At 35.0% G+C, this 25849-nt stretch overlaps 1 protein-coding gene and 1 long non-coding RNA gene across 7 annotated transcripts in view; both read left to right on the top strand.

Annotated features, from left to right (window-relative positions):
- The first annotated feature begins 649 nt into the window (after positions 1–649).
- On the top strand, positions 650–1882 carry LOC125776526 (uncharacterized). Of its 2 annotated transcripts, none has more exons than XR_007421789.1 (3): positions 650–739; positions 1208–1293; positions 1528–1882. It is a non-coding gene; the product is annotated as an uncharacterized LOC125776526 (long non-coding RNA). The 2 variants fall into 2 exon arrangements; XR_007421790.1 differs by having other exon boundaries at positions 1411–1800.
- Positions 1883–2983: 1101 nt separating this feature from the next.
- The window catches only part of LOC105234138 (ATP-binding cassette sub-family G member 1), a 44189-nt gene continuing 21323 nt past the window's right edge, over positions 2984–25849 (top strand). Inside the window, exon 1 of one of the 5 annotated variants that reach the window (XM_049446790.1) lies at positions 2984–3208. The gene's annotated coding sequence lies outside the window, so the exon portion shown is untranslated. Of the gene's footprint in view, positions 3405–13837; positions 14093–14177; positions 14364–25849 lie in introns of those variants that run through there. The other 4 variants (XM_049446789.1, XM_049446788.1, XM_049446792.1 and 1 more) reach the window with 4 other exon arrangements.

Genomic DNA, 25849 nt, shown 5'->3' with positions numbered 1-25849 from the left:
GCGTGAGCGTCACAAAAGCACTGGCCAGGCACGTTGCCTGCGTTTCTTATATAGAGCCAGCTGGCTGCCAGCTACCGTTGAAGTCACCTTGTGACTTTCAATTCGCATCACTTCGCGGCGTGAGCGTCACACAAGCTCTAGCCAGGCACGTTGCCTGCGTTTCTTATATAGAGCCAGCTGGCTGCCAGCTACCGTTGAAATCACATTGTGACTTTGAATTCACATCACTTCGCGTCGTGAACGTCACAGAAGCGCTGGCCAGGCACGTTGCCTGCATTTCTTATATAGAGTCAGCTGGCTGCCAGCTACCGTTGAAGTCACCTTGTGACTTTCAATTCGCATCACTTCGCGGCGTGAGCGTCACAAAAGCACTGGCCAGGCACGTTGCCTGCATTTCTTATATAGAGTCAGCTGGCTGCCAGCTACCGTGGAAGTCACCTTGTGACTTTCAATTCACATCACTTCACGGCGCGAGCGTCACAGAAGCACTGGCCAGGCCCGTTGCCTGCGTTTCTTATATAGAGCCAGCTGGCTGCCAGCTACCGTTGAAGTCACCTTGTGGCTTTCAATTCGCATCACTTCGCGGCGTGAGCGTCACAAAAGCACTGGCCAGGCACGTTGCCTGCGTGTCTGATATAGAGTCAGCTGGCTGCCAGCTACCGTGGAAGTCACCTTGTGACTTTCAATTCGCTTCACATCACTTCGCGGCGTGAGCGTCACAGAAGCACTGGCCAGGCACGTTGCCTGCATTTCTTATATAGAGTCAGCTGGCTGCCAGCTACCGTTGAAATCACATTATGACTTTCAATTCACATCACTTCGCGGCGCGAGCGTCACAGAAGCACTGGCCAGGCACGTTGCCTGCATTTCTTATATAGAGTCAGCTGGCTGCCAGCTACCATTGAAGTCACCTTGTGACTTTGAATTCGCATCACTTCGCGGCGTGAGCGTCACAGAAGCGCTGGCCAGGTACGTTTCCTGAATTTCTTATATAGAGTCAGCTGGCTGCCAGCTACCGTTGAAATCACTTTGTGACTTTGAATTCACATCACTTCGCGTCGTGAACGTCACAGAAGCGCTGGCCAGGCACGTTGCCTGCATTTCTTATATAGAGTCAGCTGGCTGCCAGCTACCATTGAAGTCACCTTGTGACTTTGAATTCGCATCACTTCGCGGCGTGACCGTCACATAAGCTCTAGCCAGGCAGATTGCCTGCGTTTCTTATATAGAGCCAGCTGGCTGCTGCTGCTTCACATCACTTCGCGGCGTGAGCGTCACAGAAGCACTGGCCAGGTACGTTTCCTGAATTTCTTATATAGAGTCAGCTGGCTGCCAGCTACCATTGAAGTCACCTTGTGACTTTGAATTCGCATCACTTCGCGGCGTGAGCGTCACAAAAGAAATGGCCAGGCACGTTGCCTGCGTTTCTTATATAGAGCCAGCTGGCTGCCAGCTACCGTTGAAATCACATTATGACTTTCAATTCAAATCACTTCGCGGCATGAGCGTCACAGAAGCACTGGCCAGGCACGTTGCCTGCATTTCTTATATAGAGCCAGCTGGCTGCTGCTGCTTCACATCACTTCGCGGCGTGAGCGTCACAGAAGCACTGGCCAGGCACGTTGCCTGCGTTTCTTATATAGAGCCAGCTGGCTGCCAGCTACCGTTGAAATCACATTATGACTTTCAATTCAAATCACTTCGCGGCATGAGCGTCACAGAAGCACTGGCCAGGCACGTTAGCTGCATTTCTTATATAGAGCCAGCTGGCTGCCAGCTACCGTTGAAGTCACCTTGTGACTTTCAATTCGCATCACTTCGCGGCGTGAGCGTCACAAAAGCACTGGCCAGGCACGTTGCCTGCGTTTCTTATATAGAGCCAGCTGGCTGCCAGTTACCGATGAAGTCACATTGTGACTTTAGAATCGCATCACTTATGCTATTATTTGGACCTTAGCTGTATGTGTCGCACTAATTTAGCAGTTTATGTCACTAGGCTCAGGTGTTCCAATATATTCAATGAGTTTTAGCCAGAAGGCGACGTAGAAAGTCCTATCTCGAGAATAAAGAACAAAGTCGAAGAAATCGAAAACTTATAGCTGATGAATGAATTCGTTAGTTGCTTCAGGAACCAGTGCTACCATAATTTAACAGGACATATGCATACATATGTCATAAACTCGTTGAAATAAAGGTTTTTTTTTCATAGGGACGCTATAAAAGTAGACCAACAGCTTTAGTTGAGGAAGACCTAAATCAGTTTGGTGCAGTTTTTGGGCATACGTATTTTTGATCTCAAAAAAACGCGAAACCCAGCGGTTGCTAAGCTTTATCACTTGTACAAATAAACAAGTGACCAAAGGGTCTTTCAGCTCATACAATAGTTTGAAGTATCTCGGTACTGAATAAGAGAGTAAGTCCACGCAATGTTTGACCGCAAACAAACTCATGCTTTGATAAGCATGAAAAAATGTCTTCTAATCACCCGACGAGATTATTTGCATCTTCTTTTCATACGAAAAATTATATATTTTTCTGTGCATGTAGATGTGTAGTTGCATACATAAATTATAATTTCAAGCCATGGACAGAAGGCGCGCAGTTAGTCTGGTTTTCGATTCTCAAATCCGGTTGAATTGCTCGCGCTCGCAAAGTCTCTAACTGGGGTTTCCTGAACTTAAAACACAGGTCTCGGCTGGCTGCCGACTGTTCAACGTAATATTTGCTCGTAATAAATGTGTGCTACATACATATGCATACACAAATGTACATATGTATACATGTAGGTATGTATAGAATATTCGTATACAACGTGTTGCTGATATTTATAACTACATAGTTAATTGTATTGTCGCTTTTGCGCTTCTCATTCTCAACAATCAAGTCACTATAAAATGAACTGTCATATTGCTGGCGGCGGCTGCTGCTGTTTCTTTAAAACATACATACCTACAAACTCAGATATTGACGTACTTATGTAGATATGTGTGCGAATAAGTGTGCTGTCGATTGGTGCAAGTTTGTATATTGCTTTTTAGCGAATAACTAAAATTATTAGAAGCCAGTCGGCAAATACCATCGAAACAACGCGGAACTAACAGTAACTAGTTCGAAAACTCGGAAGTTCTTAAGTTTAACTATCTTACTGGGCTTTTGTCTCCCTAGTTCAAGCGTGCTGGTGTAAGATTTTGAACTGTGTTCGCGTAAAGTATGTAAGTCGGAAAAAAACAAAAAATTAATAAAAATTATACTAAACAAATAAATAAAAAAAAAAAACAAAAAACGGAACGGAACGTATTTAAAAAGAAAACCAATATATTGTGTGATAAGTGTTTCCAATACAGGAATAATAAAGTATTTTTTAAAACACTATTTTTAAATTTGAGGAGACATCGAAATATCATGTAAGCATTATATGATAAAAAATGTTGGTTACAAAAATAAAAACGAAACAAAAAAACAAATTTTATAAAAATGTATTTCAGAAGTTGTGAGCATCTTACGATTTTGTGTGAACTCCTGCATACCGATTATTTTATTTCTGATTATGACAAATGAAATTTAATTTTCTCCATAATACTCTGTTCTTTAAGTGCTTCAGCGATGTGTTTTTATTTGTAGAAGTCACCAATATCTATAGAAAAAGTGATTACTGTTATAAAATCTCGCTGAAATCGAAGTACACATGATGATGTTTCAAAGAAATCGGTATTATCGTAAGCTAGATTAATTGCTTTCCAATTTTTTCTTCGGGTTTCGGGTTAATTAAACGTCTCCTGGACCACAGGAATACAGGAATGTTGGTTCTTACACTAGTTACATTTGTTTAGGTAGTTATTGATCTGTGAAATGTTGAGCGTAGACAAGCATGCCTAATTTTGCTATTTTTTTCTATTTGGATAGCGAAGAGCGCAACCTTTTATCTACAGAAATTAAAACAGGATAAATCTATGCTAGTTATCACAAGAACGTCCTCATATACATTTTTGAAGAACCAGATCCTTTTCGGCGAATCAGTCATATACGTAATGAAATATGAACTACATAAATCATTACATCCGGTCGAATATGACATGTCTCACGCGTTATCCAAAAGCTATAACTGCCCACTGCCTACTTTTTTAAAGAAAATCAATAGAAACTTCCAATTTATTATGGAATGTTTATTATCATTCGAAAGCGCATTATTTGGCACTTATTTTTTGAAGATTATCTCTTTCAAATGTTGGTCGCGGCTACGTCTCAGATGGTCCATTCGTTGAGTCTAATTTTCGATGACTCGTTCGAGTATTTCGACTGGTATTTGGTGTGATCTTCTGTTCCAAGGTGTGAATCGAAACGGTATTGTCCGCATATCCTTTAGATTTTACATATCCTCACACGGTCTTGGTGGCCAATCGACCGGCCCAAAACGTGAAATTATCTGCTCTCCGAAGTGTTCTCTCAATTAATCTATTGATTGATGCAATGTGTGGGAAGTGTTGAAACCAATGTCATCGAGATCACGAGCTTCATTTTCAGGCATCAATTAGTTGGTTATCATGGCGCAATAACGGTCGGTATTGACGGTTACATTGTCACCGGCATCATTTTTAAAGAAATATGAACTGATGTTTCCAACGGGTTACAAACCACATCAAACCCTTGTTTTTTCTGGATGAAATGGTAGCTCTTGAATCTCTTCAAGTTGCTCTTCGTCCCGAATACGATAATTCGCTTGCTTACGTACTCAAAAACCTCGGATCTCCTTGGAACTTTTCAAGAGCCCATAAAAGGAAGCGATGTTCCTTACGTACGTTGAGCGGCTTCAGTTCTTGCACAAGCTGTATTTTGTATGCTTTCAATTTATTAAATATTAACGTAAAGTGAGCCAAGTCGTTCCATACGACAGTCCTAGTTGCTGCGAACGGCGCCGAATCGACTCTCCACGTTCTTCGTGTATACTCTCAGCTACGGCTGCAAGCTGTTGCGTACTGGACGTGGTCTATTCTGTCGAATATTAGCCAATGATGAATGCTGGGTCTCAAGCTGGGTGATGGTGTTGTGAATATTACGCTCACTAGGCCGATTATGTTGACTATAAGTTATGCGAAGCGCGCGAAACACATTATTTACAGAAAGTGAATTTTCGTAATAAAGTAGGACGATTTGTAAATGTAAAATTCTTTAAATCTGTAAATCTTTCTATGATGAAATGCCAAACAATACTGAACAAAATTATCATGACAGGTCGAAATCTGATCTGTCCAAAAAGGTTATTGAAAAAAATACTTCTACTTGGATAACCCTTTATATGCTTTATACAATTATATTTGACTTGCAATCGACAAAGCAATAGTTAGGAAAAGTCCAATTAGGGATCTACAATAGTAAATTTTTTGGCATACGGCTATGCTTGGCGAAATTTATTGCACAACTGAATTAAAAATATGCGGAAGAACTTAAAATCGGTGTTAAGCCGTTTAGATGAAGGAGAATAATAAACATGCCATATAATACAATATGTAATATTTATTACTCCTTTCTGAAAGTTACGTAAAATAAATAATAAATGATTAAGGGGATATTTTTCTTGTCTGAGAAAACTTTACTACAGACATAATTTCAGTTCAGATGTTTTTTTTTAATACTCAAGATATTATTAATATTTCTTATCGTATACTGCTTCTTTAACAAGTTCTCTGCATAATCAATTTTTAACTATAAATATGTATTTTTCGTATATTTAATTATAAATATCAGACGTTAATAAATTACCAGAATGTTTCTACGATTTCCATAATTATTTGCTTAAATAAATTAATTTGTCGAATGCAGATGCAGACAGAAATTCATAGAGAAATAGAAAAAAGAAAACAACGTAACATATTGTATATTGAAAATTAAATATTTGGATAGAGCAAAAAAGAAAAAATGGAAAACAAATTGAAGTAAAACAAAATGAAAAACAAGAAAAAACTTTAATACCCTTCATTCTACACCTGCAGATATAATACAATATGTAAAATATTTTTATTTTTCCTTTCTTAAAGTTACGTAAAATAAATAATAAATAATTAAGGGGATATTTTTCTTGCCTGAGAAAACTTTACTACAGACATAATTTCAGTTAAGATGTTTTTTTTTAATATTCAAGATATTATTGATATTTCTTATCGTATACTGCTTCTTTAACAAGTTCTCTGCATAATCAATTTTTAACTATAAATATGTATTTTTCGTATGTTTAATTATAAATATCAGACGTTAATAAGTTACCTGAATGTTTCTACGATTTCCATAATTATTTGTTTAAATAAATTAATTTGTCGAATGCAGATGCAGACAGAAATTCATAGAGAAATAGAAAAAAGAAAACAACGTAACATATTGTATATTGAAAATTAAATATTTGGAAAGAACAAAAAAGGAAAAATATAAAACAAGTTGAAGTGAAACAAAATATTTTATATGAAAAACAAGAAAAAACTTTAATACACTTCATTCTACACCTGCAGATCTTTACCTTGATTTTGATTGATCAGTTTGCATGACAACTATATGTTAATAGTGGTCTGATTTCAACAATCTGTTCAGCTATATGCTACATAATTTCTCTTCGATATCTTCGACAGACGGACGAACAGGTAGGCGGCTGACGAACATAACTAAATCGACTCGGCTAATAACTATAACCTGTCCAGTGTTTAATAATAATCACATGGATTATTTGAGGATAATAATATTATAATAACTTATCAGTTATAATGTATCTATTAATGCCAATTTTAGCAATAATTTTGAAGTTATATTATAATATATCTATTAATTGTAATTTCAGCACTTTAGACCCTAATTGGAATTTAATTAATGATAAATTTATGTAAAAGTCGTCACGTAGCCCTATAATGATATCCAATGAAACGAAATATCATCAAGAAAATTGCTATACAATCAGATAAAGAAAAATTAAATTTAAAACTTTCGAATGGTTTAAAAAATCAAAAAAAAAAATCGACATACAGATATATATGGCATTAATCTCGACGTGGCCTTTTATGGCAATTAAGTGTTTTTTAAGTACCTTCAATTTGTCCCTTATAATTATTGCATTTGATAGCACTGCATAAATGTGCATATATGTATGTAAGTTCATAGAATGTCTATAATATTTTTTGAAAGTTCATATATTTTCATAGATATTCATATACATATGTGAATATACACGTGCATATTGTAAATCTGTTGATTTTCTCATAAAACTGCTGAGTAATTATCATAGTAATTATATATAATATTATGCCTGTTACTCATTACGGGTTCCTAAACTTAGTTCCATGTATATATGTATGTACATGTATATGTATAAATATGTATTTACATTTGCACATGCGTCAATAAGCTATAATAAACGCTTCTCTCTACAGCAAATATTATCGTGAAAGAAATATCATATAGTAATTGCCGATATCATAACTTTTCCAGTAATGTTCCCTCCGAGAATAAAGAAACGCCGCAATTAAAACAGCAAATATGGTAGGAATGGATGCTCCTATTACATTCATATACTAATATGTTTGTACAAATATACACGTGTGTATCATAAAAAACCAACAACAACATTCTAACTCAATATTTATAAAGACTTTCGTGCAAATACTGCACGCCTGTGAACTCGAGCACTTGTTGCAACAAATAAACTGTTTGGTACTCGCATGTACGTACCTACATACATATGTATGTATATCGTCAACTAAAATGCAAAACAATGGGTGATCAGAAAATGCGAAATTAAGTTTTCTACTGATTTAATATATCATAATATACTTATATACATATATACGTAAAATTAAAAGTTGCTTTTAGATATAACCAATTTACAACTACTTAGAATTGAAATTTTGTTTCCATATGAGTAGTTTCTAATTTATATCGCATTTTCGATCTCCTGTCAACTTAAAAGTAAAAAGTGATGTTATGCTATTTTATATTTTAAGTGACGATATGCATGTAAGTGTGTATATTAGGGAGAGCGGCTATAATTATAGAAATTAAATGCGTTTGTACCAGTAATCAATTTTATAAAATTTCCTTTCATGTTACTTAAATTTTATTATATAATCTAAAACTGTTGGAGAATTAGGTATCGTATTGTCGACTTCCTACTGAGCTGAGTAAAAACAAATGTGAATGAAATGTATTACCAATAATTACTGGGCTACCATTGTATAATAAACCTTATTAGTATAAGTAGTTCTTGCTTTGCACCAAATGAGCAGCTTCTTTGGGATAAGAGGACGTATACGAATCTTCAGATCAATATCTTAAAAATTGAGCACTAGTTCGCGTATATGCAAATGGACGAACGGACAGACAGACGCTGATGGCGTAATCAACTCAGTACATCACGCTGAACCTTAATATATACACTGGTGTTCACATAATTAGGCACAGTTCTTTTCTTTCAAAACATTGGTTTATTTTATAATTGAAAAACGACATGGAAACTTTACGAAAAAAATGTTTTCATATATCTATTTTGACTTGGTCAACTAATTAAGAATACTTTAGGTTTTTGTTTATTATATTAAAGAAAAGACTAAAAAAATATAAAAAAAGTCAATGGAAAATGTTTTAAGTTAGTATTTAGTCGGTTAGTCTTTTGATTCAAGCACAGCTTTGCATCTTCTAGGTAGACTACAAATTAAACGCTGACATCGCTTAGTTGATATGCTCTGCCATAGTTCTTTACATTTTGCAATAATTCGTCAACACTTTTGATTGATTTCTTTTCCAAGTTCCTTTTTAAATCTGCCCCGTTTGAAATCAAGTCCGGACTCTGAGCAGGGCAAGCCAAAACCGTAATGTTTTCGGACGAAACCCAAGTTTTAACACACCTAGCAGTTTGTATGGGTTGTTATATAAAAATGTAGTAACCAGACAAGTCTTCCGCTACAAATGTCTTCTGGTACTCGTCCTAGTAGTCTGAGTCAATGGAGTGAAAGTCGAGTAGAAAATCGTTCGACTGTGTATTGCGAATAAAGCTTCTTGACGACGAATCTTCTTTGCGTTTGTTGACGTGCGTTTTTTGCTGCACAGAGGCGGGTGCGTATCTTCGCTGAAACAAGATAGTGGTCCGAGTCAATGCTGGGAACTCAGAGAATACGCAAGTCTAAAACACTGGAGATGTGTCTTCCGTCTATCACAACATGATCGATCTGCTCTAAGCGGATATGGCCACTGCAGTAAATTCCGTCTCAGTCCTAGTCCCGCCCATCGCACTTTTTGGACGACGGCGATGTCATACCAACTGCCCTATAAAAAAATTCTGAGTGCTCCTAATCATGCTTGACAAAAACTTTTCAAGAGTTTGAAGGCAGATTAGTTTTAGGTATTATTAACAGACAGGAAGTCAGTAAGATTTTTATCTATTTCTTTAAGCATTGTACAAATGCTGCAACTCTTTATTGCTGTTGTAACTTTTATATTATATTGGTTGTTAAAAAAGTCTTGCGGTATAGTCGCTCTTTTATTAAATTTCTTTTACGCACAAAATCAAAATCGGTCGCCCTAGTATTCACTTGTAGTATATCGCAGTTAATAAAAGAAAATTATTGTAGCGTCTGTCATGTGCAACAATGTGTACTGCTGTTAATATTATGTCATTCCTTTGATACTCATCAATCTGTATGTTGCTTGAATTTGAATTTGAAACGCTACGTCATATAGTATGCACATTTAACCCTTGGCATTATCAATGCTATGAGGTCAATAATTCAGAATTTTGTAAAACAGAACAAATTGTATACAAGCTGCTGGCGGTGGGTTTACTAAACTAAGAAAAAGAGATGATCAAACAGTAAATGTAACAAATTTTATCCCAAATAATCTGTTGAGGGAGATCTTAGTCACTCACGGACTGATACATATTTATTTATGGCTTTAAAATGGAGGATGGAGTTGGGGCTAGGAAATACTGTACAGAGTTAAGCATAAGGCAGTAAGTTGCCGGATCACTGCAGTATATTTCAGGCTAAGGTCTTTGCTATTGTGAAAGCCACGGAGCTGCCCTCTAATGCATCTGTAGGGAATTTCAGAATCAACATGTACTTAGACAGCCAAGCAGCAATCACGCCGGTAACCTAGTATCGCATATTGGCCAGAAGTGTCTCGTGAAGCAGGGTAGCAAAGGAAAGTGTTGCCACTTCTACTGGATGCCATGTTACAAAGGCATGGTGGGCAATGAAATAGTCAAGATAAATTGCCAAGAATGGTGTATGGCATTAGAAAACCACAGAAGCATGATAAAGAAAATCATAACCCGATGGACTGAGCTAGAGCAAAGTACTAGAGAAACAATGGAGGAGCTCTTGTGTACTTGTCCCGCATTGGCAAGACTACGGTGTAAGCATCTGGGGTCCCCATGGCATAATACAAAAGAAGAGGCATCGATAGTGAGGCCACAGAAACTTGCGTCAAGCGGAGGTATCGAGCGGAAGCATACTAAAGTATGAGTACTCCCCATGTACCTAGTAGTTGAACTCCAACTGGTAAGGAAGGACCAACACTGGTTTATGCGTGTCTCATTGGCCTACCAGTCTGACCTAACCTAACCTAAGCTACATTTATTTAGTAATGAGTGTAGTGTGATGTAAGTGAATGTACTAGTATTATGTACATAAGTATGTATGTATATGAAAGCGTGATATATTACAATGACCTTGACCTGTTATCAAATTGATGAGCAAAAGAAAATATACTAAGGAGAACGCGGTGGGTAGATATTGATATAGGAGAGAACTGTATACTCGTATGTGTAAAAATAAAATATAGAGTTCATGAATACATTCATCATTTATGATGTCATCAATTGACGCACAGTCATTGCGTCTATTCACGCGATAAATAGTTTTACATAAGTACATCTCCATAGCGTGTACTACATACATACTATGTACTTAGGTTGTTATGTGTGTTTTTTATAATCTGAATATATATATTTATCAAAATATTGCAGTCTACTATGCGATTTCATATCTAGAATGCTAAGATTGAAACCAGAAAATTCGTCAGAAGGGTCACGCAAAATTTGAGTTGAAACATAGAGCCCCTGAGTACTTAACTTTATACAATTTTCATCATTTTAAATATGTTTTTCTTACCAAAGATGAAATTCGAATAAATTTATGCCTATATTACATTTTTTCGAACTTGACTTGATCCAATTTTGATGTGATTCGAGACATCATATAGACAATTCAATTCACTTTACAACAATTAATTGCCAGACTGATTTATGTTATTATGCAGATTCAATTTTGAAGTTTAAATCGATTTCAAAATTAGTATTCGGATACATTTATAATCTGTACAGGGTATATTAAGTTTGCTAGGAAGCTTGTAACACTCAGAAGAAAACGTTGGAGCCCCGACTTAGATCCGCCCGTGCCCGCCTGTCTGTATGTTCGGGAAATAGTCACTCAGTTAGTGAGATATTGTTCTGAAAATTTGCACACATCTTTTTCTTTCCAAGAGAGTGACCATTTGTCGTAACGGTCGACATCAGACCTCTATAGCATATAGCTGCCATAGAAAAATAACGATCAAAATTAAGTTCTTGTATGGAAAACTTTTTATTTCACGAGATATCTTCACGAAATTTGGCATAGACTATTATTCAAGGCAACGCTAATAATATCCGAACATATGGTTCAGATCAGACTACTATAGCATATAGGTGTCATATAAGCTGACCGATCAAAATCAAATACTTTTATAGACAACTTTTTATTTGATGAAATCAAAGTTAACAATTTTTTTCATATTTTCAATTAATTTCCTTTTTTTTACTATTATGGGAAAAAGTTTAGTTCCAGGTGCAACAAATTGCGTTATGCGAGTTTCAAATGAAAAGCAAAATTGAATTTAGCTCGTGAATATTTTATACCTCTGCACGTACCACTCGGTTCAACCGCTACTCGTCTACGTTTTTTTTTTTAATTTTCATGGAAGCAACTGGTGTGCTTCACATGACGATATCCTTTGACATGAAATGATGATAGCTTTGCCCTGCGTTAATTGCCCCCACCAACCACATTCTAACGCCAATTTCATTATTGCAATTCTTTACGCTACAGAGTAAATAAAGAACTTTTGTTGTTTGTTTGCTGATAATAATTGTATGCTCACTTTGCTTTCTAATGTAATCACAGTAAACATACAAACATGCATACAAACGAATACTTATCTACTTATATGTGTGTATGTATTTCAAAAAAAATTTATACACATTTGCAATATTCCATACATATGTACATACATATATGAGTGGTTACATACTTACATACATATGTATATTTGTTTATAAATATTTGTACATACATACGTAGAGATGTGTAAGTACGCATGCACAATGAGCATTCTAATTCTTTGATTGTGCCATTTGTATGGTTAGATGAGTGCACCAGTGTGTGGGCCACCGGCAGCAAACGCCATTCAATTGACTTCGTGAGTGTAATAAGCAACAACAAAAATTGCAAGAGACCACACCAAGAAATTTTCATAGAAAAGGCACAAAAACAAAAAGCAAAGGCAGAAAAAAAAACATATTACACCTACAACAAAAATCGTCAAATGCATACACAGATAGCGTAAAGTAAAAACAACAACAACTGCATTCGTATTCAGCGTAAAAATGATATCATTTGGAGGAAAGGCAGCGGTCGCAATGCTCTCTGCGCGTTTGTCGCCAAATAAAGCGGAACTGGCCCTGGTCTGGAATGCTCTTGTTTGTGGCAAGACTGCTGTTAGTACGAAGCTTGTGGGTTCGATTTTAAACTGGTTGTATGTATGTAATTATATATGTAAGTGTAAAAAAACTTGGTAAATTCATTTACTGATTTATAAAAAAATATTTAAAGATCAATAAAATATAAAAAAGCAGAAAATTTTTACTTCGGCAACACCGATTCGGCTTCATTGGTGTATTTCTATATATAGCATAAAATGGTTAAAAAAGATCTTTATCTTTGATAGGTCGGTTTGTATGGCAGCTATATGATATAGGAGTTCAATTTTAATAATATATTCAGAGATAGTAGCGTTGCCTTGGACAGTTATCCATGCCAAATTTTGTGAATATATATATTCTAAAGTTGTCCGATATCGGCGATTCTGACAAACAAGCTTCTTGGGGAATCAATAACGCGCTTTTTTTTGTGGATATCTCAAAAACTGACGGTCTAGTTCGTGTATGTACAAATGGATAGACAAACGGATACGACTAAATCGTTCCCACGACAATCGTGTCTACGTAACGAGAACGGGCCCGAATTTTTATCTGTTCAAGGACTGGCAATTCTGAAGATTTATGCGGCTACAACAACAACAGCTTAATCGATTCGGTTTGTCACTTTGATCATTTATACTTATGTATATATGTTTTAAAGAGTTCCGACCTCTATGCTTCTGAGTGTTAATAATTTCGTGACCGATTTAATGTACCCAGCTCAGGTAACAAAAAATGTAAGTTTCTCTTTTATACCTCAAAATAATAAAGTAATATATAAACATGTAATATTTTTTATCACTGTTTTTTGTTTCAAACTTCATTTAATTAACTAACATTATCACGGCGTACTTTCTCTAGCTCCGACGCAAACCACATGTTGCACATGTAACTCGGGCCCGCAACCGTCCTTATTTCAAACAATGTAAAATTATTATGTGCATATGTATGAGCAATACCCACATACACGCACACATACATATTATACATAGAAATTCGTTTATGGTGTGTGCATCAATGCTGGCAAAATTTTAGTATTTCAGTAGTTTAGTAGTTTCCTTAGGCGACTCGATGTGGCAGCAACAATCAATTGCGACGCGCGTGTCGTATAATGTTTTTGTTTTGCAACAAAAGATGACTGTTTTATGTTTTTTCGAGTGTGACGTTTTAATTGCTTCGAATTGTCGGATATAATGTGATAAGTGAAAATAAAGTTTTGAAAGGTTTCATGAAAATTTGTTATCATGGCGATGTATGGACGTACTTAACATGGGTCACTTATGTCCTTATTGTTGGAGCGCCAAAGCTTTTGATTGCGTTCAAATAGTCAGTGGGCAATAAAAGTTAATAACGAATAATTAAAATAAAAAAAAATTACGGTTGATTTTGAAGTTAAATTTTTTTAATATTATTTGTTTTGCAAAAAGGAAAACATATTATCAATATCAACAACGGAAGCTATAAATTATAAATGAAATGTGCATTGTGTTTTAATAAAAAACAATTGAAATAAATTGAAAAACTTATAGTAGAATCGAATTGCAGTGCCGGTTTTTGCTGAGTGTCAGTCATTCCTAATGTGACGATTGGAAAAGTGGTTAGTTTACCGAAATTGAACTCCCATTTAGTTTTATGAACTGTAAAGTGAAGCTTTCTCACTACAGTAGTAATTTTTGTAACCTCCTAACATAAAATCTGACAATGCTTAGGGTGATTTTAGCGAAAGTATAGCCTTTTGCGAGCTAAAGTAACGATTAATTCGGTACAATATCAGTCTACCATTTAACGTCTTCCAAACACTTCCCAATGCTTTTATAAACCTATTCCACTAGACTGGAGTCCTGAGAGTAAAAGAACCAGTCATTGTAGATGAAAAGCTTGAATTATCTTCCTAATCGAGGGTAACTCTATCATAATATGGATCTGGATACAATAACATGTTAAACTCTCATTAGCCCAGAGTTTATCTCCACTCTGCTTAAGTTGCAAACGTCGAAACAATATACGTACAGTGTCAGGATACTACTTGACGTCTTCCAAATTTGGGAAGTGCAATACTTTTACAAACCCACTACGCTGGACTGGAGTTCTGAGGGTAAAAGAACCAGACATTATAGTTGAAAAACTCGAATTCTTTTGCGAACCGGGGGTAACTATATAGTAATTTGGATCTGGCAATGGTAACATGTTGAACCCTTACTAGCCCACAGTTTATCTCCACTCTGCTTAAGTGTTAAAAGTTGAAACGATATGATTCCTAACTCTTTGTGAGGGGTAACTTCGTTGGCAACCTCTAATTTCTTACCACCAAAAAAGTTTTACAAGGCCACCACGATATAATACGTTGAAATGAACTTGTTTACAAACAGAGTTGATGATTGACTCGACACTGCGTATGAGTAATAATATCAAATTTTTTCCCATTTTGTGAAGTGTAGGATTTATCCTTGCTATTACCGGCTTATATGGATTTTATGAGGAGTCTTTTCAGTGCATAATTAAATTCGGATGGTCGCTATCGCGTACCAACCACTAGGCTTTGGTTGAACCTAGGGTCACTATGTGTTGTAAATTACGAAAAGGCGAGGTATGAGCTCTCCACGAAGATATTGAGCGTATAAAACACATTTTATATCCTTATGAAAAGAACTTGAGACTGCTAAGCTAAAAGTGACACAAATCTTATACCATACCACCAGCGGATAAGCCGCAAAAGAGCTTCTGGCGAATAATGTGACCGTTGAATAATCATCAACTTCTTTGTGCACATTTTGAAAGGCTTTTGTCTATAATCTCTGCAAATTCTGCGACCATCATCTTGGCACTTCGCAAGAACTAATATTTTTAAGCTAAATAAACACCTCCATTTATGCTTACATATTCTATGTCCTTTAAGTTTCGTTATACATGGATAACTTAATTAGCGGCGCCATTGAAAAAGAAACCCTGAAACTTTCCGCAAATAAAACTGCTTTGTCACTACATTTGTAATTGATATCTACGCGCCGGCAAGTGGCGTTTTGGAGCCGTCTTGCCCATAATTAGAAGACAAATCGCCTTGCATATTCCTCTCACGTCGAACGCCATGCTGCACTTGCACCTTGTTTATGCACACACACCAATACTTATATACCAAATATGTGCTGTGTATTTGTTATGTTTGCGCATTTTCGCGGTCAGTCAATTACAGTTGCTCACCGTCTCGCTTGCAACATCCATTTTATACGGTCGCAATTCGTCACGCTTCGGTTCCCCCATTTATCGAGTGCTCGTGCTCATTTCTGGCTGCCGGCTTTTGTTTACATTCGTTATTTGGCTTTCGGTGCGCGCCTACCGAAAATAAGTGTACGACGGTGTTTTTATTTCCAACTTTTTTATTTGTAAATTATTTGTATACTAATGTGCGTGTGCGTGTAGTGGTTGAGCAACAAGTTCAAGGAAATTACAACATTTGACTAGTAGAAACCAAACGAACTGCACCTTCAATTTATGTATGCAAAATATTGCGCTACACACGTTTTGGTTGGTCTTAACACTACTGGAGACTGTTTTTGGTTACTTAAATTGTAAAAAATTATTAACATCGAGTCATATATATCTATTAGCATCGAATGTCGTTACTCGTTGGAAACTTATAGGATCGAAAATTGCGGTTTTAATAAAAAGTAAAAAGCTCCTACGATCTAGTAAGAAAGTTCATTATAAGTCTAACGCTAAAGTAAGCGATTGCTTGTCTCAGAATAATATGGTAATTTTTAAGGCACAGATATGACTTTCTTCAGTAGGGAACTATATGGTCAAATATACGCTTATTTTATTTATGATTAAAAATATCGGAAAAAATTAGAGTGGGTTATATATACACCCCAACTTTATAGCTTAATCAATAATGTTGCTTCCTGAGGTCACTAACTTTTTTTCAACTTTAATGAGGTTCACAAACTTTCCTGATACCTTTGCTTATTTTTAGCGTAGTCAACCAATTTTCCTGAGGCTATTCACATATGATGAGGTCATTGCACCCTTTCTCTACTTTTAGCGAAATCAGAAACCATCCCCAGCTCATTGACAGATTTGTTTACATGTAGAGAGATCTTTGACTCCTTTGTTTACCTTTAGCGAGGTTCGCAACCCATTTTAAAGTCGTTGACCTTAGGTGAGGTCATTGACCTGTTTGCTTATCTTTAGTAAAATCAAAAACCATCCAGAATCATTGACCCTTTTGTGAGGTCATTGACCCCTTTCTTTACCTATAGCGAGGCTCACAACCTTTTCTAAGGTTTCATATACCACCTACCGAACTCAATCAGCCTTAGAAAGTCCGTTCCCACGACAGTCGGCTCTAAGTAACCGGAACGGACCTGGATTTTTATCCAGCCAAGGACTGTCAACTCACACCATTCCTCGAAATTACTTCAATGCTTTCTACCGCTAAGGGTCATTGACGATTTTCAAACTTTTTTTAAAGAATATTTAATATCCAGCGTTCTCAATTTCTATGAATTACGAAATTACATCTTATGACTTAAGAAAACTACGGACTGGCACAAAGCCGATTTGAAAACCAGTTAGAACTAACGTACTGATATGAAGTGCAGCCTGTTTCTGGGAGGTGAGCATTCATTCCGAAAGTAGAGTGACAATACTGAGTTTGTTAACTGTTTGCTAAAAGCTGATCAAGAAGTGACTTACTTATCGAGGTGGAATACTGATGAGAATTCCGTGTTACAAATGGAATTTGGACCAATACCGAGCTTTAGGATTTATTTTGTTATGATGACATACTAAGCATATTATAAATACTAAGCCTTTTATAAATTATTGCCCTACGTATGCAAGTCTAGACTAGTATTTGGCTGTTGCGTGGAAGGGGCAGAAGCCCATGTCGTCATCTTCTTTGGACTCCGACTCCTTTTATTTGAAAAATGCAATTATTTATCTACAACAGCGCGTGTCGTTTTCGTACTTCGCGAAGCCAAAAACCGCATTATATAAATGTATACCGTAACAGTGCAATTTAATGACAACTTAATACAGTTTTGACGTATCAAAAGTCAAGCTCGTGTCACTAAATATGTGAAACGTGATTAAGAAAAGCAAAATAATTACAGATGCGAGTGCGATAAAGGCATTTCATTGATATGTAAGCAGTTTTTAACGTTCCTTGAAAGACACGTGTCGGGGGTTTCAGAACATAAATTAAATAAACCTTACATAAACTTTGAATTATAAATAATGACACATTGCGTACACACAGGTATATATTAAAATTAATTTTATATTTTTACCAACCATGCTTTAATGTTTACTTATACCATAAGTGGGTTATTATATCAATTATGTCAGGTATTATTAGAATTTTTACCCACTTAGTACACAAAAATTCATAGAACTACTTATCACAGTTCAAAATAGGTCATATATACAATATACAAGGGAACTAATTAATTACATACGTATAGATATTATGAAATACCTATAAACCGCATTCAATAACCGGTTTCACAACAATTACAATATTATATTCACGTGTAGTCCCAAGTACTTGAAAATATGTAATATTTCTGAGAGCACTAGTATAACTTGTTTGTCTAATCTTCGACAAGATGTCTGAGAATGAAAACAAATAATATGTAGAATATAGAAGAAGTGTAAAATCTCCAATATCCCTCATATTAGGACTGTTGACTCTAAAAAAGTAAAGTAAAAAACTTGTAAGCCCGATTATCATCTTGGCTAGCGCCTTCGCGGTTTCTTTATTTGAGAAACTCGTTTACACCACAGTATTATTTAAGGTATTGCCAATTAAAGCTATAACATTTTCGCATTTTTGTGCTAATTTGTGGATTCCTTCACAAAAGACCCTCATCGTCTTGGCGACCAAGAATGAATCAAGCCGATCTTGATACAGTGTTCTGAAGTGAACTGTATTCCCATGAGTGATTCTCAATAGAACGGAACAAATGATAGTCAAAAGGGGCTAGGTTTGGGCTATAAGACGGGTGAGTCAAAACTTTCCAGCCGCTGTTTTCTAAACGATTTTTAACAGATTTTGTAAAATGAGGCCGAGCGGTCTTATGATGGAAAATTATTACATCGTATCTAGTCTCAAATGAGTTGTTGTCGGTAGCGGTGCTCTTTAATGGATTCACTTGGTTTTAAAGTTCATAAAACACGCTTATGATGCCATCTAATATAGACCATAACCTTTTGGAGTTATGAATATTCGTGTTCTCCGTTGATTTGACTGGTTGAACAGCTTTCACATATGATTTTTAAAGTTACAGTAGTGACTCCATTTTTCATCAAGAGTCACAATGCGAAAAGAACACCGTGTTGCAGCGTTATAGTAGCATATCTTACTTTTGAATATATCAGGCTCATTTTAAAGGTTTTGTTTAATTGGCTCTTCAATCCTCATTCAGCTTCCTTTTTTCTTTTCTTTTGGCCACTCAGGACATTCTTTGTTTTCAAAATTACCATTTTTTAAACATGCAAACGAACCACTTTTAACACGTTTGCTCAGCTAGAGCATGTTCACAATAAACTTCCATCAAAATACGATAACTTTCGGCTAAGATTTTTTTTCAAACTATAACACTATCATCAACACGTAATCAAGTAAAACTCCCCGTAAAAAGACTCCTTAAGGCATAAAGTTTGAAATATTTGAATGATAAAATTATTATTTTTTCTCAGAAGAGATTTATTAACATCTCTGAAGTATTTTGATAAAGTCAATGAACTGCAAGAACTAAAGGAATAGCTTAAAACGATATGACTTGTTTTAAGTCTGTGTTCCATTTGAGGATATCGCATATTCATAAAAGTGACCTCGTATTTAAATGTCGGTTGGAACTGAAGGTTTACAGAATAAAAAAGAATTGTAAATAGTTATATACAAGTGTGATATAAGGTACATACATGCATATGTATGTATATATGCACATTTAAACAAATTTACGAACATTGACTCAGTGTATGACACATAAATATTGTATCAACTGGACTCATTGTTTAAATAATAAAATTAAAGCGATATATATAGTAAACCCTCATTATCGTCGCCTTATGACTATTGAACCCAGATACATATACTAATAGTACAATAATACAAAAATAAAATGTAATAAATTTAGAAAAAATCTGAAATAAGCTTAATAAGTATTTAAAAAGAAATTTTCGTTTTACTCTATCGGTTTGCGTGGAACTTCATTAATGATTATAAGTATATCAAAATAAAATGAGCCCTAGACAGTGCACATTTTGATACCATGCTATAAAAAATGGTTTTGAAACCAACGGTAATGACATACGTATGTATCTTTATGATATAGTTTTTCTTAAATCGAATACTTTCTGTTCAAAATGCGATTCGATGAGCAAGGAATTTTTAGATAACTCTTTACATATCAAGATCAAGACTAGAACAAAGAGAACAAAGAAAAGAGACGTTCCTTTATAAAGTCGAAGTACTGTAGACAATGTGCTCATGTTCTTAGTCATTGACAATCATATAAATAACCTCACTCATAATAAATATCATTTGAACGCGACGAACCTTCAGTTGGACACACCTTTACAAGTAAAACCCATTAAGCCCGTCTATATGCTTGTAGATAATAAAATACAATTATTTAATGCAAAAAAACCATGTAGTTATAGATAAAAGATAATGATTATTATGTGCAGGTTTATTAATAAAGCATATGCCATTGAAATTAATGAAATATATAGCACTTACACTCATAGTATATGTCAAGAATACAGACGGATACTATATACTACAAAGGATGACAAAAGAAGATTTATAAAAAAATTTAAATAAAATATGACAAAATAAATTTTTAAATTAAAAATATTAACGAAAACACCAAACAAACGAGCCGATTAGACATTGAAAACCTGAAACCTTTATCATAATGTATTTGAAAAAAAAATTGTAAATTGCTGAGTATAAATGAAGAGATATTTTTTTTATCTCAAAGACTTATGTATATCTTTCAGTCCAAATAATGGCTTGCTCTCACTCGTTCTTTAGGCTGAAAAATACACCTTTTAAATAAAAACATATTTCCTTTCTCACGCAGCATATCATAAACTCAAGCAAGATGTCAGGATGTTTTTGAAAAGAAGTATTTTTGGTTTCTCTGTTCGTTCGGTTTGTATAGCAGCTATATGCAATAGTGAGCCGATCTGAACAATTTCTTTCGATATTACATTATTTCTATAAACAATAATTTATAAAAATTTCGTGAAGATATATCGTTAAATGAGGAAGTTTCCCAAGCGAGCATTTGATTCCGATCATTCAGTTTGTATGACAGCTATGTATATGTTATAGTGGTTCAATATCGGCAGTTCTGACAAATGAGCAGCTTCTTGAAGAGAAAATGACGGACGGACAGACAGATGGACAGACAGACATCGACTCAGCTCAACATACTGATCATTTATATATGCATCATTCTGGGTGTTACAAACTTCGTGAAAAACTTAATATACCCTGTTCAGGGTATTAAAAAACCTATAAAAAATACCTGTATAGATTAAAATATAAATGCTTCATGACCAAACTGTGTCACTTACAAAGCAATCCTCGTACAATAATACCTACATAAATATATGTATGTCACCGCTTCAAAGAACTGCTGAAAGTGAAAACTTCTTCAGGGATTATAACATACTATAATCGCTTCTTTATGAACTGTGTAGCTCCAATTAAATGTGCGGAGTTGGCATGACAGACGCAACTACAACTTGCTGACATTTAATTTTTCAACGTTTAAAGCCCTGAAACTTATTAGCATAGCTGACAACGCACATTTGCGTTGATTTGCCTTGGGGCAGTGGAAAATTTTTTTGTGCGTTTGCACCGCAGTCAGCGTTCCGTTTCGAAACAGAAAACGGGTATAGAATATTTTCGTACATTTGTTAATATCATATGTATCTGCAAGCTCTTATTAATATGCATATTTCTTCAAGTTCATATTCCTCATTAATTGCCACTTTCCGCCCGGCAGCAGTAGACACCGCAATACTGAGCAGCAGTGATTGAAACTGAGATTTTCAGTTATTTCTAGAAAGATTTGAGCATTTCTTCATATATGGGTGCTTGATTTTAATTAAAAGTTATCCGATACGAGCGATTAAGCGGATGCTGCGCAGTCTAATGTAGACCATGGGTACTTATAAATGGGATTAGAGTTTAAGGTATAGCAATAAGAGAATACTCGTGTATGACGTACTTTGAACATACTGTCATATGAATGTCTTTCCCAAAATTATTAATTTAAGTAATTTGAATTTTATGCAGTTTTGTCATTCCTTGGGTTACTGAGAGAGTAATTTGGCCTCTCACTAGTCCAGGAATAACTCTCGGATAGTTTATAAAAATTATAGAACTGGAAGGTTGCAGAAGTAAACTATAAACTAATGTCAACAGTAAAATTTAACAACTTTTCTTGCTAGACCTATTATTTATTGTTATGTGGTTGAACTTGGTGGAGAGTTTACTCCCCAAAAACCCGTTCATTTGTCGAAACCACCGATAATGGATCACTATAGTACATAACTATTCCACACGAAATTTGGACACACTGTAATCGAAGAGGCAAGACGAAATATCTCCTGTCATCAAACAAACAGTCCCCGCACTCGCGACTTGGCTTCCACTTCACTGTTGACAGTCATAACTTCAAAGTCGTAGATAATTTCGTCTATCTTGGAATCAGCATTACCGCCAACAAGAACTGCCTCAGAATCTAACACAGAATAACTCTTGCCACCATGCACTACTTCGGACTGAGTTGGCAATTGACAAGTAATGCAAAAGATGGATCTCATATAACGAGTTATTTTCAAGCAATTTGGCAATCTCCGACGAAATGGTTCAGATCGGATCATTATAGCTATACCATCTGTATATAGCTGCCATACAAACGCCTTATTTTTTTGTGCATAACCATTTTATATTTAATATTTAATCATTTCACTTTGTTAAATTTTTTAATTTCTCTTTTTTTTTTTTCTTTATATTTTATATATTTAAATATTTTTCAATTCTTTTCGTTTATTTATTTTTGAAATTCCACAGTTTACCTTGCCGCTTGAAGGTTGTTGGCTTATTAATAATTGTGTTTGTGTGTTGACATATTAGGTGTTGGTGTTGTTGTTAAGGTTGTTGCTGTTATTCTCGAAGACTCATCCACCAACAATGCTAATATGTCGAAATGCGTTTTGTCTTCATAACTTTTGTTTCCCAAATATTTCTTTATATTCTGCCATATACGTATTTACCTACGATTTTTGTTGGTGCTGCTGCTATTGTTGGTGCTACTTTGCTTTTGACTCTGGCACTTTGACTTCGCGACGCTATTTGCATCAACAAATGCTAAGCGCTGTTGTTGTCTTATGCTTTTTCGTGCGTTACTAGTTTACTTTTTTATTTATTTGTTGTTTTTGTTATTTTTCGGTTACCTGCGCGCAGTTTGTAAATTTTATTTTATTTTTTCTATTTTTTTGAGCGTGTATGTGTGTTTATTATTTTGTATTTTATTGGGCAGTCGAGCTCATCTGGTTTTAAGTAATTCGTTGTTGGATTCGCTTCCGTAGTTTTTGGCGAAGTGGTTACCGGGTAAGACGGTCCGTTTCCTATAGCACGCGGCAGTCTGATTTTGCATTGCGCGCTTACTAAACGGGTTCGAATATTTCGCGCTTAAGTATAAATATATTTTGGTCGCTTCATTTGCTTTTGTCAAGTCAAGTTGTTATTGTTGTTTGATATTGTTGGGGTTAGTAAAGTTTGGATAAGCGTTTGAATGATTGTGTTTGTGGGATCGCAAAGTAGTGTGTTGTATTTATTGGCCTCAAAGGTGATTGAAAACAAAGCAACAAAAAATAATTATGATATACTATAGCAGCAAAGTTAAGAAATTAACGGGAGTGTGTAATGTTAAAAAAAAAACAGAATACTAATTAAATAATATCAATTATGAAGTGTTATAATGTTATAAAAAAATTATTTAATTAAAGGTTCAAAGTACTTTGGTCAGAATTTAGAACCAATACTGACAGATATCACTATTATAAACGTAATTCTAGAAACATTAAAGTTATTTAATAAAGATTAACTGAAAAGGTTTTCCATACCAGCACTAGATTCCGATCGTTCGGTTTGTATGGCAGCTACTATATGCTAAAGTAATCCGATGTGAACGATTTCTTCGGAGGTTACATTATTACCTTAAGCAGTAATCCATGAAAAATTTCGTGAAGATACCACGTCAAATGCAAAAATTGTCCATACCAGCACTAGATTCCGATCGTTCAGTTTGTATGGCAGCTATATGCTAAAGTAAGCCGATCTGAACAATTTCTTCGTATATTACAATATTATCTTATAAAATGATCTGTGCCAACTTTTGTAAAGATACATTGCCAAGTGTGAAAGTTTTCCATACAAGAACTTGATTCCGATCGTTCAGTTTGTATGACAGCTACATATTATAGTGGTCCAATATCGGCAGTTCCGACAAATGAGCAGCTTCTTGAAGACAAAATGACGTTTGGAAAATTTCAAAACGATTTCTTAAAAAAGTGAGGGAGTAGTGGCTAAATGGATTCAGCTCAACATACTGATAATTTAAATATATGCATAATTTATAGGGTCTCCGAAGCTTTCTTCTGGGTTTTACAAACTTCGTGGCAAACTTAATATACCCTGTTCTGGGTATAAAAATATGTGTTTTAATTAAAACCTCAACTTAGAACTTGGACGAAGGAAAAAAACTGAAAATTGGATTTTTGGCAGACATTTTTACCAAAAAAACATGAAAATTTCAGTGAATATTTCGCGACATTGTTTTTTTCGAATAGCTATAATACAAAAAAACCTTCGTCCAAGTCTTTAAAAATTGTTCTCAAAGGCTTGTGTAAAATTTCATAAAGATCTGTTGAGTAGTTCTCGAGAAATCTTGCCAACCGGCTTCAGAAACACAGTTTCGAGAAAAACGGGTTTAAAGATGGCGCAATTAGCCTAGTCTAGGCATTAGTTCTCAAGGCTGTATCTTCGAAACTATTACTGGGATCAACTTCAAAATTTAAGACAATATTCTAAAGGTGCTGTAGAATGTAATAAGAATATAAAAAATCGTTTTTTAAACCCGTAAACCCATGTAACTCCTTAAATATTCTACAAACTTTTTAATCAAAAACAAATAAGCTTCTTTTATCAAAAAACAAAAATGGTGGTTGATTTTCATGCTTTCGTTTAAGGGAAAATGATTGGAATATCCAATGAATTTGCGTATTCCTATCTAACCGTTCCCAGCAATATATTAATATTATTTGAAGTTCTGAAATAAATGCACTTTACACTTAAAGTAAATATTAAATTTTTATTGAAACATAACTTATTTTATTTATAGCTACAGGTACAAAGACAATTAGAATAGTCTGGTCTACTTTGTATGCCAATTAATGCAAACTCCAATTAGTTAATTAACTTAACAATTTCAATAAGATTTGTGACAATAAAGAATAATAAATTGAAATGGAATGCAATAATTAAAGAATTTCTTTATTAGTTAATAGGCTATAATACAATACACGAGCGGCGCAAATAGTAAGGATAAGTTCGCACCTTGAACTTTGATTTCGCTTGTGTATATATTATAATTTAATCCCAGCTTAGGTTATTAACAATCTAACACTGAGTGTTAAATTTATGAACTATAAAGTCTCACTACCACAAATTAGAAGGTTCACGATAATTGTTATGAACAGTTTACTTACTATTTAATTACCTATTAGCTGGAGGTGTAAGGACGTTGGAATGAAAGTAGTTCGATTTTTTGCTATCAAGGAAATAGAAGTGAGATGGGGAGCAGATCAGCTGTAGTTTAAATTTTTTTTGCAAATTGTAAGATTTTCAGGAGAACGACATGTTTCGGGTTTCCATAAAGAGTTGAATATGAATTTAGTAAAATATGGTTTGCGATAGCTCCTAAGAAAAGTACTTGTTTCGTTATTTTTCATAATGAGCTTTCCCATAATTTTTTATTACTCCATATCTATACCGAT

The sequence above is a fragment of the Bactrocera dorsalis genome, chromosome 1 (assembly GCF_023373825.1).
Source record: "Bactrocera dorsalis isolate Fly_Bdor chromosome 1, ASM2337382v1, whole genome shotgun sequence".
In the NCBI taxonomy this organism is placed as follows: domain Eukaryota; kingdom Metazoa; phylum Arthropoda; class Insecta; order Diptera; family Tephritidae; genus Bactrocera; species Bactrocera dorsalis.
The sequence above is the reverse complement of the archived record's forward strand: the minus strand, read 5'-3'. Positions and strand labels throughout refer to the sequence as shown.